General features: G+C 39.9%; 1 protein-coding gene across 1 annotated transcript in view; it reads left to right on the top strand.

Moving 5' to 3' along the window:
• The first annotated feature begins 262 nt into the window (after positions 1 to 262).
• The window catches only part of SCN8A (sodium voltage-gated channel alpha subunit 8), a 174,119-nt gene continuing 158,597 nt past the window's right edge, over positions 263 to 15,784 (top strand). Inside the window, exon 1 of the mRNA XM_081821697.1 lies at positions 263 to 351. The gene's annotated coding sequence lies outside the window, so the exon portion shown is untranslated. The remainder of the gene's footprint in view (positions 352 to 15,784) is intronic.

Genomic DNA, 15,784 nt, shown 5'->3' on the forward strand with positions numbered 1-15,784 from the left:
GGGCGAGCGGGCGCGTCCTGCAGGGGTAGGTGGGCCGCCGGGCGCGGGCGGGCGGCGCGCGCGGGCGGGCCCGGGGCGGGCCCGGGGCGGGCGGGGGGGGCGCGCGGCGGGGGTCGGCGCGGGGGCGGAGCGGGCGGGGGGCCCGGCGGCGGGGGCGCGCGCGGCGGCGCGCGGCGGGCACGAGTCATCAATTATGCAAGGACTCGGGCGGCGCGGGGGGCGGGCGCGGGGAGCGCTCCAAGATGGCGCCCACCGCAGTCCCGCCCGCCGCAGCCTCGGCGCCTCTGCAGTCCGGCCGCGCCTCCCGGGCCCCGCGCTAGGGCCGCCGTTGCCTCCCTCGACGCCGCTGCCGTAAGTCGCCCCGGAGCACCCGCCCCGGCCCCGCTCCTCGCCCGCCGGCTTCCCCTTCTCGCCTCGGGACCCCGGAGCGGGGCTCGCCCATCTCCGGTCGGGGGCTTTGCCGCAGAGTGCGCGGCGGGGCTCGAGGGGCCATGGAGCTGGGTTTCTGTCCTCCCTGTTTTGGACAGGTGTTTGGAAGTCTTGCTTCCTTCTATCGTGTTTACCGGGGATCCCTGAGGAGAGTTGAGGACCACTGGCCACCACCCCCATACACCCTCGCTCTTCTTGTCTCTTGGCTGCATTGGGAGACACTGGCCTGCCCTCGGCGCCCCTTCCGTGGTGCAGCCCCCCTCCCCCCACCTCCAAGGGCCGGGACAGAGTCGGGGCCCCTCGCGGGGTTGCACTGGGAAGGGCAGCGCTGTCGGGATCTTCCTACAGCAGCCCCTCAGCTCTACCCCCTCCCCCATGTCTTACTGCATCCTTCTCCCCCATCCGGCTCCAGATCGTTACCAACTGCAGAAGCCAGGAGCTCCTGGGTTCTTAGGGCAGCCAGGACTCCCCCTGTTCTTTACTCGGATGCGTCCGTCCCCCTCCTGACAGGGTGCTCTGGGGCTGTGTTGGGGGCCCCCGGGACCTTCCTCGGCAGGCTAGGATTCCTGCATTAGGGAGTACATCACTTTCAGAATATCCCCCTTCCCCCACCCCCAACCCTACGCCACCCGATGCAGAGCTTTTTCCTCTCCTCCTTTCTCCCTTCCCTCCCCCACCTTACCACAATCAGCAGCACCCCGGGCTTCTTAGCGTTTGGCTTACAGGACTGCCCAACTCCACAGACCCCTCCTCTCTAGTTCTCTCTTGGTACTTGGGGGACCGCAAAGCCTCTGCATTTTTCCTCAGAGCTCAGCTCCATCCCCTCCGTGCCTGCGGCAACCACCGGTGGAGACTTGGCAGTTAACTTTCGGGGGGTTAGCCGGGGCTTTCAGACCCCTTTAGAGGCCCCAGCTTAAAGGTCTGGTGGGGTAGAAATCATTTTTCAGTCTGACAAATATGATTCTTCAAACCATGCATTCCTTCCAACTACTCCACCCTGTGCCCTCTTCCTCACTTACACTGCAGTTTTTGAAACACGGGGGAATACATTTTATATCGGGAGATTCCAAGATTCTCGGCATCTGTGTTCATAATAAAAGAATGTCATCTGTATGGGGAGGGGGGAGAAACTTGGCATTGCATCTGGCTAATCCAGGGAGAGGGAGAAATAATTAGCATGGAGCAAACTCTACCACACAAGGAAAATTTAGTGGGCACCAGAGAAGCAGGAATTGAAGCAGGAAATGCGGGTGAGGGCTTTGGGAGCAAAGGGGGATAGTGCTTTTTATAACTATTTTCTCAAGTTTGAACCTGGAGAGCCTTCAGAGAGGTTTTGGTGTGTTAGGGCTGGGGGATGTTTTAGCTTTCCAAAGATTTTGGGTGTGGTGGGCTTTCACTGTTTCCCCATCTCTCTGTACTTCTCTTTCCTCCACGTGCATTAGAAGATAATGGGGGTGGGGGAACTTTTTTCTCCCCCCCCAAAAAAATATATATATTGATGTGTAATGCAAATGGCTGGAGAACATTAGCATCCGGTACCATTCTGGTAGGAATCTCGGGGGAATCAGACTTAAACTGCTGAAAGCTTTGTAGCACGTTGCCTGTAACCTGGTTCTTGAAATACTGCAGCATTTTTTTCTTTGGAACTCATGACCCATAAGGCTTTCAGTTCTCCCTGAAAGAGAATTTGATTGCTTGGGAGGAGGGGGTGGTAGTGATGGTTTGGTATTCAGCAAGCATTGTCTGTCCTAGAAATTGAGTCTCTCCCTGGAGAGGGCTCTGAGCATGTTCTATGTTCTCAACATCTGATTTAGGGTATGTGTAAATGTGTTGTGTTTCTTAGTAGGGCTGGTGGTGGAGATTGTAAAGCAGTTCCTGATGGTGTAGGCCAATTATTGGTTTCTTGGGTTCAGTTTGAGAGGCAGACTTAGTATACCTTTGGTTTTCATTTGTGGTTTTGTCAACTTTTATCAAAGTACTTAAAGGATTTTATTTTAAATTAACAAAGGATTATGAAGTAGAATATAGCATACTTAAAAACAAACACCCATACAGCGCTTATTGCTTTCTTTGTAGGAGCTTTAACAAATTTTTCTCATGGTCCAGCTTTGGGTGCCTGGGTTTAGGCTTGCACCAGGGTTTCTTGCTGTGGTGCTTAAAGGACAGTTCCCTGGTTTCTTGCTGTGGTGCTTAAAGGACAGTTCCCTGGTTTCTTGCTGTGGTGCTTAAAGGACAGTTCCCGGACCAGCCCTGCCATGAAGTGTGCACATGCTGGACATCATTTGGGTTTTTTTTTGCTTTTGTTATCAGCAGGCTTTCTTGTAGATGTGTGTGTGCATGCGCAGCTGGGTTTATTCTTGAGGTTGCAGGCCTAGTTGTCATATTTTATTACTCCCACATAACTCTTCATTTTGGCTGTCCCTCACAGAGACAGTGTTTTACAGGCTGCAACAGATCCATATGTAAGACATACAGTGACATTTTGCTGACTACATTGTTTTAGCACATTTCGGTAATTTCAAGTAGCAAGGATCTGTTAATAATTATGGGAATTTGGTCTCCACAAGAATTAATCAGATAGCTTGCTAAGTCAAACTGGATCAGAAGGGAATCTTCTCTGGGTTGATTTGAACAGTGAGCTGAGAAAAGGACTTGACACAACAGAGACCAGTATGCAATCCATTGTATTACTATAGTAGACTTGTCAGAAAATTTATTTTAAAATCCTAGAAAGGGAAGGTGGCCATAAAATTCAGCTGTACAGCCTCCCAGCACAGGAATCCCCTTATGGGAGATCTTTGCTTTGAATATGTCTGTTGGTAGGGAACTTCCTACTACATAAAGTAGCTCATTCCATTTGGGTTCCACTGTGATTAAAGTACGTTAATGTCATTGAAAAGACAACACACATGAAGTTAAAAGACCTATAGTTTGGGGCTGTATCAAGGCCAGATGTCATTCTTGTGCTCATTACCAAGAAAAGATTGACTATTGATATTCTATAGAAATTATACCAGAAATCCCCATCTGCTTGAAAAGAATACAAAGATAGAGACATAGCCACCTAAAGCAAGAAAAACATTCCATGAATGGAGAGAAAAATAATTATCTTTAATGTGCTGATGTTATGTAACAAGTTCTGGAGGCACAGGCATGACTTAATGAATACATAATTCCTATTGATTATGTCTGAGAAAGAAAATAACCCCACACTGTATAGAAAGTGTTAAAGATGCAAAGTTTATCCAGAGTGAGATCAGTTTCCATAATTATAAAGAGAACACATTCTTATTACAGAAAAATTTTAATATATGTAAAAAAAAACAGGAAAAAGTCATCCTTAGTCTTAGCTATCCTAAGCAAAACAGTTATCTGTGTTTTATTGTATATTTTCAGTCTTTTTTTTTTTCTATAGGAGGGCAAGAAGCAATTGCAAATGTTATTCAGAATAACAGTATTTTTAAACCAAGCCTTTTAAACTCTTAAGTTCATAGTCTACTATGTTAGTCATTTAGGGACTTAAACACTAGATGGTTATATTTAATTTACCTTTTTTCTGATTCATTTTCAAATTTTCCAAAAAGTTATCTTTAATGCAAAAGAATTCATTTTTAGAATTGAACTCCTGTAAAGTCTCTTGATTTAAATATAGCAAGATAACTAGAGGAATAAAGAAATCTTTTCTTAATCATCGAATCAACAAATATTCTCCCTCTGCACCTACTGTGTGTGAGGCATTGTACTAGGCACTAACACTCTTCAAGTGGCAAGAACCAGCTTAGAAAATTATACCATGCTCAAAAACTATGGCTATTAAAATGTACAAGGAAGGAAACAGAACTTTCATGCTCTAGGTATATATCAATTGCTGAAATGTGATATGGCAGACTTTTAGGTGTAGCCTGGTAAATCACCCTAAAACAATAATTTGTATAGGAATAGAAAGTAAATGCAGGAAAAGAAAAGACAAAAGGAAGTCTTCTGGGAAATTTTTCTCTATCTTTTTGTGAATGTATAGAGACACAGCCAGGACACACAGTTAAACACCATGTCATGAATTAAGGTGAAATAAAGACACAAGAAGGTTGCCATAGTTAACACCACTAGGAAGAAGAAGAAGAAGCAGTATGGGCTTTGGAGTTAGGCAAAACTAAGTTCAAGTCTTGACTCTGCTACTTATTAGCTTTGTGACTTTGGGCAAATTATTTAATCTCTTTGAGCGTTAATGTTCTCATCTAGAAAAATAATAATAATAATACCTACATTTGGGTGTTTGTGGGGATTAAATGAAATCTCTGTTACCTTGTAGTTTCTGACACATAGAGCTCAATATATATTTGCTCCTTTCCCTTTAGAGATTTAGCAGCTTAGTGTGTGTTTATACACGTATTTGATATAGTGTGTGTGTATATATATATATATATACTGTATTAAATTTTAGTAGTCTGAAAAACAGTTGCTTTATCTTCAGTCTGGCATAGAGGATAGGATCTGCAGATACCCTGACTTGGGTGGACATTGCTAGCCTAAGAGGAGAAAAGTTTTATTTGTACAATTGCAGTGCTTATCTCCACCACGACCGTGCAAATGCAGTTACCAAAGTAACTCCTCATTCATTCCCGAACTATTCTAGAATAGGTCTCTACCCAAGAGGAATGCTCTGGCACTGACCAGCTAGCTGGCAGGCAATGAACTGTTTTTAGCTATAGCCTGGGATCTGAGGTGGAATGGATCCAAAGGCTGAGGCTCCCCTTTATTCTTCCTTGAGCTGGATATCTTAATTATGATGAGTGATTATCAAGTTTGGAGTTGCTTTTGTCTGCAGCACCATTCTAGATTTTCCCATTATATTTACACTGATTTATTTGAATGGGTTTCATATAGTTAGGTCTCACATATAGTAAGGCTGACCATCTACCTTTGGTAATTATTATTCTATGTTTGTTTGTTTATCAGAACTTTTAAAATCCTGGGATGTCTGAGTGGCTCAGTCAGTTAAGCGTCTGCCTTTGGCTCAGGTCATGATCCCAGGGTCCTGGGATCGAGTCCTGCATCGGGCTCCTTGCTCAGCAGAGAGCCTGCTTCTCCCTCTGCCTGTCTCTCCCCCAGCGTGTGCGCTTGCTCTCTCTCTCTCTGACAAATAAGTAAATAAAATCTTTAAAAAATTTTAAAAAAGGACTTTTAAAATCCTTCTGTCAGTTGACTGTTTGAATTAAGTAAGGCAAATATTATTCTACCCATTTTACAGCTGAGGAAACTGAGTGTCCCAGAACTTAAGCATATTGTCCAGGGCTACAGGACCATTAAGTCGTGGAGTGGAGATGGGTACCCAGGTTGGTTGACTGACCCATGATTAAGGATTTTTTTTCCATTAAATGGTGTTATATTCCGATGTTCATATAACCAAGTAATGTGAACAATTTTGGCTTTATTTTAAGAAATTATTATCCTAGGTAGTTAAACATATCTTACTGAGTGGGCATAATGAAAGATTCTGAGATAGGCAGAGGGAGGGCAAAAGTACCTTTGAAGGAGAGTATTTTGGAAGCAGGAAAAATGAGGGAAAATGAACAGAAGATGTATTACTTATTGAAGTAACACACCTGTTTTGTTTCTGCAGCTATCCTAAATACTTTTTAAAAGGTCATCATGTCTTGGTGTCTGCTTATCTTTCTTCATTTCTCTTGCACATAACCAGGCATTGGTGGTTCAGTGGTAGAATTCTCTCTTGCACATAAATACATTTAGTTACTCATAAATACTCCCATATTGCCAACAAAAGTTATAACCAGGACTGTAGAGGAATTATGGCCTCTGCCACCTGACTTCTTTGCTTCAGCAAGGCTGAAATTGGTGTAGGACTGTATACTGGGGATTGGTGCTAGGAGAGTATTCAGGGTGGAGCAGAAAAAAGTTCTGGGAGGCTCTTGGGCTAGAACAGCAAAGGTGAAAGTGAATAATAGTTAAGATTTTCCTTAGGTATATGGAGATGTATCCTATTGAGGAAAGTGAAACAAAACAAAAGCTGGGAGTCCGAGGGTCTAAGAGGTACTCTAGTTTTGGGACTCAAGCTCTCTTGACCCTGAAAGGGGTTAATTGGGTTAAGGTGACTGAAATGTTAGCTGGGACAGTGTCTGAAGCACTTTTATATTGACTGTTGGTAGTAGGGAGAGGCTTCCCATGTTCAGTGGGCTTGTTCCAGGGTCTGGAAGTGGAAAGCACTGAAATCCCCCAGAAGACATATTAACAGGCTCTTTTCATGTTCAGTTGATTAGTGCTGTTTTTATGCTGTAAAATTTTTGGGTTCCTGGGGAGTAAGGATATTAAAGAAATATAAGTCAATGCTTATTTATCCAGGGATGGATTCTCTAGGCTGTGAATTATACATGTCATTTATTTCCCTCCCTTTTCCTACATTTTGGGTATTTAACTGATCATTAGCATATCCACCAGAATGAACTTGGGAAGGGAAAAAAGTAAAAATTAAAATGTTACTTTAAATTTTTAAATAGTGACTCATAAAGGAAAAGATCACAACTACTTTATCAGTGAAAAGGCAGTTCATTTTTCAGCTGTTCTTATTCTCTTGTTATTTCTTTCAGTAGTTTACAATTGAAGGCTAAACCTCCAAAAGCTTAATGTTCACTGGAAGCAAGAGTGAAATAGCATTTTTCCTTCGTTTGACTGAGCAACTGTCCTGTAATCAAATAGGGTTTAATATATTACATGGTTAGTTTCTTGTTTTAGGAGGAACGCTTCTTCAAGTAAGGATAATGCAACAGGCTTTCGCTTTACATTCACTACTGTCTTTTTTGTCTTAGCAAGAAGCTGAATAAAACACTTTTAAATGAAAAGAAAATTATGTATTATTATTAAATTGTGGAGAAAAATTGAGCAGTTTGCAAATGAGACCAGCAGAGCTTTCTCAGAAGTCAGAATACCCAGAAATGTCATTTTCTACAAAATTCTCAATCGGATTTCCTAAAATTTTGGCGAAGACTAAAGAGGCGAAATGTCTTGTTTCTAGGAAAGATGCCTTGGAGAAAATAGGCATTTTTAAAGATTTGTGCTGTGATAGAGAAGAAAGTATTGGGAGTGTGAGGAATCATCAGAGCAAAGTTTGAGGAAGTGTGGGAAGGACTGCTGTGAAATGGACAAGGGAATTTGGATGTGAACGTGGGGAACTGCTCATTTTTTAAGAGAAGGAGTTATGTCCCCTCTGCAGACTCTTTTGGAAACCTCTCTGTGGCCTGATATTCTGGATGGGGTTTGGAGTCTTAGGAAGGTGTTTTGTTTTTTAAGTGTTACTTTATCCCTAGCTCTGCTGGAACTCTGCTACAAATTGCTTTCTTTATCTGATCCTTGCATTGGAAAAGCTAGAGAGTATTTTCTTGCTTTATACCAAAAAGTTAGTAACATTCTTAAATGTTATTTTGTTTCCTCTTTTTTTAAAAGGATTCTAAGTCATTTAATAGAAAACTTTTTCTCAAAAGGCACTGTTGAAGTTATCGCTTCCATTCTATGTTGTAAAATATGTATTTTATATTTGAGTAGCTAACGGAGGCAGTGTTCAAAAATCAGAAGGTTCAAAGTTAAGTCTTCCTATAACTGTCTCCCAGTCAGTCAGTATGCCCTCCATAAAGGCAGCTTCATTACCAGTTTCTCTTTTATTCTTTTCTGTGCACATATGCACCTGTGCACATTCTCTCCCCCTGGCCCATACACAGTTACTTCCTTTGTCTTTTAGGGAAGACTATTAAAATAGTTTCAGGATTTGAGCTCTCCTTTTAAATCATCTTAGATCAGTTTTCCCTCTTTTCCTTATGTTGTAGATAATCCCGTATGTTTTATTTTTCTTAGTGAAATTTCTTGGCTTATTTAAGGTAAAAAGTTAATTTGGGCCAAAGCAGCCCTTTTCTACCAACTATGTTGTTTTTTAGGGTTTCCATATGAGAATTACATATGAAAAAAGTATAGAGAAAGACATGGTCTTGAGAACTATTGGCATTTTGCTTTCTGTGGGGAACTGTAGATCCCCTGTCCTGACCCACCAATCAACAAAATTTTCATGAGTAACAACTAAGGGTGAGGCATTGTAACAGGTGTTGAAAGGTAACAGTAGAGATAGACCTTATATTGCAGGAATGTATGTATTGGGTGAAATAAACTATAAACACAAAATGTTAAATAAGAGGGGTTTATAATGGTTCATGACAACAACTGTAAAGGGTTTAATTGCCATATAAATGGTATAGAATATAAGTAAATTGGGTTTTTTTGTTTGTTTTTTTTGGTTTGTTTTAGAAAAGAGAGAGCTTTAAGCTGGTATGATGAGAGGGTGATGGAAGAAGTATGATTTGAGCTGAGCTTTACAGAATGGTTGGGTAAGACAGTGTGAGTCAAAGTAAGAAGGTGAGAATGCACGAAGTATTTTGGGAGTGCAGTGAACAAATCAGTTGGTCTGGGGTAGAATGCCACTTCCCCCTCCCCGGCGGGTAAGCCTGTAAAAGATAGGGTAGAGGTAGCCCAACATTAAGGATTTTTTGAAGCTGCATTTATCCTTAGAGACCATGAAGAACATAGAAGATTTTTGAGGGAGCACAGAATGACACATCATCAAAGCTGTGCTAAAATGTGTCAGGAGGATTGGGCAGCAATGTGTAATAGGACAGAATAGAATACAGAATGGACATCTAGTTAATTGGCTGTTTGGTTTGGCCTTAGATGGGTGGTGACAAGGGCTTGGACCAGGATTGTAATGACAAATATGGAAAGGAAGGAAAAGAGTTAGAATTTTGTATATGTGTGTCACATGTATTTAAGTAATATTTTCCTAATGTAAGAAATAGTTTATAGGAAGACTCAGTAGGACTTGATGAAAGACTACATGGGGAAAAGGGAGGAGGAGGAGTTCAAGATTATTTTGCCATTTTAAAATTCAGAGATACAATCTTCTATTTAGAACATCTGGGGAGGTATGTTCTGTAATACATGTTGGCAGTCTAGTCCAGAAGCGCCTTGGTTATTAGCAAGCTATCTTTATTTCTAATTACAAAAAAATTTTTTTTGTAATCTCTACATCAATGTGGGGCTCAAACTCATGACTCCGAGATCAAGAGTCAGATGCTCCTCTGACTGAGCCAACCAGGCACCTTTATTTTAAATTTTTAATCCTTTCTTTGCAGAGAGTTCCCCCCCCCTTGAGCTTCTAAAGTTTTCTTTAAGGGAAACCTGAGTGTTCCTACTTCTTTATTCTCTGTGCTCTCTCACTGATAAAGATTATTTAACCTTTGTAGATCTCTATTCTTTTCTTAATTTGGAGTGTTACATTCTGTCCATTTGTAGACACTTAACATGTGGTCTTTTTCCTTGATATTCTCAACTAACCTTTAGTTTCATGTATAAACAAGAATTATGCACCTTTTCATATACCTGATGGATGACTGTTTTGTCCTTATTGAAACTCAGTGGCTTTCTTTCTTTGATCATTTGCTTATGTTCTGTGTGCTTCATGAAAACTATTTGAAACTGCGGGCTTAATTAAAGGTAGCAACTGAGAGGATTCTAATAGGTGAAAGCAGAGGGAAAGAGGCTTTATCAGCCAGTGCTGTTGCTTTTTCTTTCAGGTATTGAATCTCAGGCTGTGGATACAAAATGTCAGGCTTGACTTGCATCAACTTCCTTGATGTATCTGGGGTACCAGACAGTGGTCAATGAGCCCTAATATACAACTTGAGTATACAGTGGTAATTTAGAGCAAAGGTATGCTCAGAGAGCTTAGGTTCTGTTCTAGCCTTTTGTATTCAGTAAAGGTCTTTGAATAAGAAAAAAAAACAGAGTGATTGGAACATCAGAACATACACATGCAAATTAACAGAATACACCTAAGAGAAAAGCAATTTAATGCAATAATTTTTTCATTTAATTTGTTAATATTTTCCTTCTCACCACTAAAATTACAGAGTTCTTGCAAATTCCATTAACATTTGCCACAGTTTGCACTCAGACAGTTGGCAGAAGTCCCCATGGTTTGTGTGGAACCAGTAGAGCAGACAGAGTTCATGTAAAAGATGTTAGTAAATTTAGCACTCTATTTAGGGATGCAAAGCATCCTTATGGTAATCCCATTAGGAGATTCTCTGTGCAATCACATTATAAGTTTGTACCTGCTTTTTAGTTTGAATGCTCAAAGTAACTGTGATTAAGAACAGTTAAACAAAAGCCCCTTGGGAAGGCATTCTTAGGGTAGTCTGGGATGAGGAAAGTCCATAAAGGCCTCTTAATTGAATGCTGGCAATCTGTTTAATTTTTTAAAAATATTTTATTTATTTATTAGAGAGAGAGAGAGCATGAGCGGGGAGAGGGCGGGGGAGAGGCAGACTCCCCACTGAGCAGAGAGTCCAACTTGGGGCTCCATCCCCGGACCCCAAGATCATACCTAAGCCAAAGGCAGATGCCTAACTGACTGAGCCACTCAGGTGCCCCTGGCAATCTGTTTTATTAATCTAGATGTTCTAGAGCAAATAATATTTTGGTAGATTTAGAGATTTTTTTTCTCTTTCTATTTGTAGTAGTTCTTCTTCCTTATCTTTAGAAAAGGAGGGGGAGGGATGTGTAAGACCCAAGAAGCGCACAGAATGAATGATGAAGTATAGTGGGGAAACAAAGTAGAATAACCATATGAGTATTTCACCTACCTTATAAGCTGTTTTTTTTTTTTCCTGACTCATAAGAAAAGTCCAGCCATAAGTGCAGAAGGGGTAAGACTTCTTTCATTTGGGAATCTTAATATAGACTCTTGACATTAGAAATTGCTGAGAAATTTTATAGGTAAAAAAAAAACAAATGTGTTTTGTGTGATGAATGGATACTGAAACATTAATTAGATCTGAGGGTTTTCCACCTTTAATTTTAATTAGATGACTCCCCCTGGCCTTTGGGCACTGATAGGCTTTTTTCCTTGCCACAGGCTCCTTCCTGACCATTAGTAAGTCTTTGGTTTCTCTTGTCCCTTGTGAGTTGTGGGAGTTGCCACCACTTTCACCTCCCACTCCTTAGCGGGCTGCCTTGCTGCTTCCCAGTGCTAAGGCAGAGCAGTCATACCAGGGAATGTGATTTATGTGCCTGTTTGGGCTCTGCTCTAGAGCCCTACCTTTGCTCAGGATAGTGCTCAGAGAAAGGTTTTTTGGCTTGTTTTTTAAGAGCCATACATTTATCACTCAGTATAATTTGTTGCAAAATCTCAAGAAAAAAAATCATCCCCAGAAAGCAGTGTCACTTTTCTAGCTGAGATTACAGACCCATCAGCTCCTTTTAGGTTCTGCTCCTGTTTATAGATGTTGAATTGTCAAGGCTTTTCTGGTTTTTTTTCCTTCTTTCCATGGTTTACTCACAGAACCTAGTAAGAACCCTTATTTGTAGAAACTGCTGATGTTTAGGGGGTATTATAAAAATCCAGTGTGGATCTATAGAGTTCAGAGTTATGGGCACTAGTCTACATTTTGGACAAGAGGGTTTCAGATGTTTTTATGGACAAAATTTAGGCATCAGAACCCCTGCAATCTAGTTGTGGCTTTGGGCCTGTACACAGTGCCCCTGGGATGAACAGAGTCCTTTTTCCTATTTGGAAACATATTCCTATTAGGGTACTATCACCAAATAGGGTCATATTTAAGTCCAATAGAAGTAAAATTTGAAAAGCTTTTGAAGTTCTAGCTCATGTATGGCAAATATATTTTTTTCCTTTTAACATTTTTAACAGCTTTGGTTACTTTTTTCTTGTTGTTACTTTTAAAATTTACAAACAGTACAATTGAAAAAATTTTGGTGTACAGTTCTGTGAGTTTTAACACATGTGTGGATTCATATAACCACCACTGCCGTCAGCATACAGAACAGTTCCATCACTTCAAAAAGCTCCCCACTACTGTCCCTTTGTCGTTACATTCTCCCTAACCCATAATCCATGCCAACCACTGATTGGTTCCCCATTCCTAGGGTTTTGCCTTTTCTAGAATGTCATATAAATGGAAACATACTAGAGTATATAGCCTTTTGAGACTGGCTTCTTCCACTTAGCATGATGTCTATGTTGTATTTATCAAAATTTGTTCTTTTTTATTGTAAGGAGTAGTATTCTACTGTATGGTTATATAACAGTTTGCTTATCTACTCATTTGATGAAGGGTATTTGATTTGAGATGTGCCCAATTTCAAGCAATTGTGAATAGTGCTGCTCTAAACATTTGTGTATAGGTTTTTGCGTGAGCCCAAGTTCACATTCCTCAAAGATATCCATAGGAGTGAGATTGCTGGGTAATATGGTAAATGTATGTTTACTTTTAAAAGAAACATTATACGAAATACTAAACCATTTTTTCAGAGTGGTTTTACCATTTTGTATTCCCACCAGCAATGTGTAAGAGTTCATTTGCTCCATATCCTCATTTGCACTTATCGATGGTAAGTGTTCAAATCTTTTGCCCATTTTTAAAAATTGGATTATTTATTTTCTTACTGTGTGTTTTGAGAGTTTTTAAAAAATACACATATCCTGGATATAAGTCTTTTAGCAGATAAATTACCTGGATATATCTTCTCCTAGTTTGTAGCTTTTCTTTTTCTTGTCTTAATAGTGTCTTTTATAGAGCTACAGTTTTCAATTTTAAGTCTAATTTGTCAATTTCTTTTATGGATCACATTTTTGATGTCATATATAAGAATTCTTTGTTGGACCAAAGGTCACAAAGATGTTCTTTGTTTTATTCTGAAAGTTTTATAGTTTCACATTTTACATTTAGATCTATGATCCATGTGAGTTAATTTTTGTATAAGGTATGATGTTTAGATCAAGATTCATATTTATTTATTTATTGCAGATAGATGTGCAGTTGTTCCAATACCATTGCTATTGAAAAGACGATCCTTTCTCCATTTAATTGGTTTTGTACTCTTGTCAAAACTCAATTGGCTATATTTGTGTGGGTCTTTTTCTAGGCTCTATTCTGTTCCATTGATTCATGTGTTTGTCCCTTCATAATACCACATAGTCTTGATTACTGTAGCTTTATAGCAGGACTGAAAATTGTGTAGTGTGAGCCTTCCAGGTTTCTTCTTCTTTTTTTCAAAATCGTTTTGGCTATCCTAGTCCTTTTGTCTTTCCATATCAATTTCAGAATCAGCTTGTCTATACTGCAAAAACCCCTGCTGACATTTTGATTGGAATTAGATTAAATCTGTAGATAATTTGAGAGTTGATATCTTAACTATAACATGTATTGAATCAACGAGCATAATGTATGTCTTCATTTATTTAGGTTGTATTTGATTTCTTTCATCAGCATTTTCTAGTTTTCAGCATATAGGTTTGTACATGTTTTGTTAGATTTATCCTTAAGTATTTTTTTAAGCTATTGTAAATGTTTTTATTTTAGATTTCAATTCTAATTCATTCTTAGGATATAGAAATGTGATGAATTTTTTATGTTGAATTTGTATCCTAAAACCTTGTTAAACTCATGTATTAGTTCTAGGAGCCTTTTTATAGATTTGGGGGACTTTTCATATAGATAATCATGTCATCTGTGAATACTGACAGGTTTATTTCTTCCTTTCTAATGTAGTATGTGCTTTTTATTTCTTTCTCTCTTCCACTGTTGTTATAGACTTTACAGACTTCTAGTAGGGTATCGAATGAGGGTGGTGAGAGTGGGTATTCATGCTTTGATCCTGTTCTTAGGGAAAAAGCATTTAGTCTTTCACCGCTAAATATAATGGTAGCTGTTAGTTTTTGTAGGTGTTCTTTATAAGGCTAAGTTCTCTTCCCTTTTTTTGACAGTTGGAAGATTTTATTTATTTTTTTAAGTTTCTTTTTATTATGTTATGTTAGTCATCATACAGTATATCATTAGTTTTTGATGTAGTGTTCCATGGTTCCTTGTTTGCGTATAACACCCAGTGCTCCATGCAACACGTGCCCTCCTTAATACCCATCACTGGGCTAACCCATCCCCTACCCTCCTCTCCTCTGAAACCCTCAGTTTGTTTCCCAGAATCCATAGTCTCTCATGGTTTGTCTCCCCCTCTGATTCCCCCCCTTCATTTTTCCCTTCCTTCTCCTAATGTCCTCCATGCTATTCCTTATGTTCCACATATAAGTGAAACCATATGATAATTGTCTTTCTCTGCTTGACTTATTTTTCTTAGCATAATCCCCTCCAGTTCCATCCATGTTGATGCAAATGATGGGTATTCATCCTTTCTGATGGCTGAGTAATATTCCATTGTATATATGAAGGCTAAGTTCTCTTCTATTCCTAGTTTGCTGAGAGTTTTTTCAGGAATGGATGTTGAATTTTGTCAAATGCTTTTTCTGTATCAATTGATATGATCATAGGATTTTTTTTTCTTCTTAATCTGTTAATAGAATAGATTAAACTGATTGATTTTCAAATATTGAACTAGCCTTGCATTCTTAGGGTAAACACCACTTGGCTGTGATGTGTTACGCTTCTGTGTTGTTGGATTTGATTTGCTAATTTGTTGAGTTTTACATCTGTGTTCATGAGGATATCAGTTTGTAGTTTTTTGTGTTTTTTTTTTTTTTTTTAAGATTTATTTGAGAGAGAGAGCACAAGTTGCGGGAGGAGCCGAGGGAGAGAATCTTCAAGCAGACTCCCCCCTGAGCATGGAGCCCAACATGGGGCTCGATCTTATGACTCATGAGATCACTACCTGAACCAAAACCAAGAGTCGGCCACTTAACCAACTGAGCCACCGAAGCACCTCTGTAGTTTTGTGTTTTTCTTGTGCTGTCTTTGTCTAGTTTTGGTATCGGTAAAATGCTGGTCTTATATAATAAGTTAGAAAGTGTTTGCTTTTGGGACGCCTGGGTGGTGCAGTTGGTTAAGCATCTGCCTTAGGCTCAGGTCATGATCCCAGAGTCCTGGGATCAAGTCCCACGTCAGGCTCCTCACTCATCGGGGAGACTGCTCTTCTCCCTCTGCCTGCCATTGCCCCTGCTTGTGCATGCTCTCTCTCTGTCTCTCTGACAAATAAATAAATAAAATCTTTAAAAAGAAAGTGTTTCCTTTAATATTCTTTGTAATAGAAGGTATAGAATTCCTTCTCTTAAGGCCTTGGTAGGATTCTCCAGTGAAGGCATTTGTGCCTAGGGTTTTTCTTTGTGTGAAGGTTTTTAACTGCAAATTAAATTTCTTTATTAGATATAGGACAACTCAGGTTGTATATTTCTTTTTGGGTGAGTTTTGGTACTTTGTGGCTTTCAAGGAATTGGTTCATTTCATCTAAGTTGTGAAATTTATGTACATATATATACTGTTTCCTTATTATCCTC

Source organism: Leptonychotes weddellii, chromosome 5 (genome assembly GCF_054177405.1).
Source record: "Leptonychotes weddellii isolate Sample4059 chromosome 5, ASM5417740v2, whole genome shotgun sequence".
Lineage (NCBI taxonomy): Eukaryota > Metazoa > Chordata > Mammalia > Carnivora > Phocidae > Leptonychotes > Leptonychotes weddellii.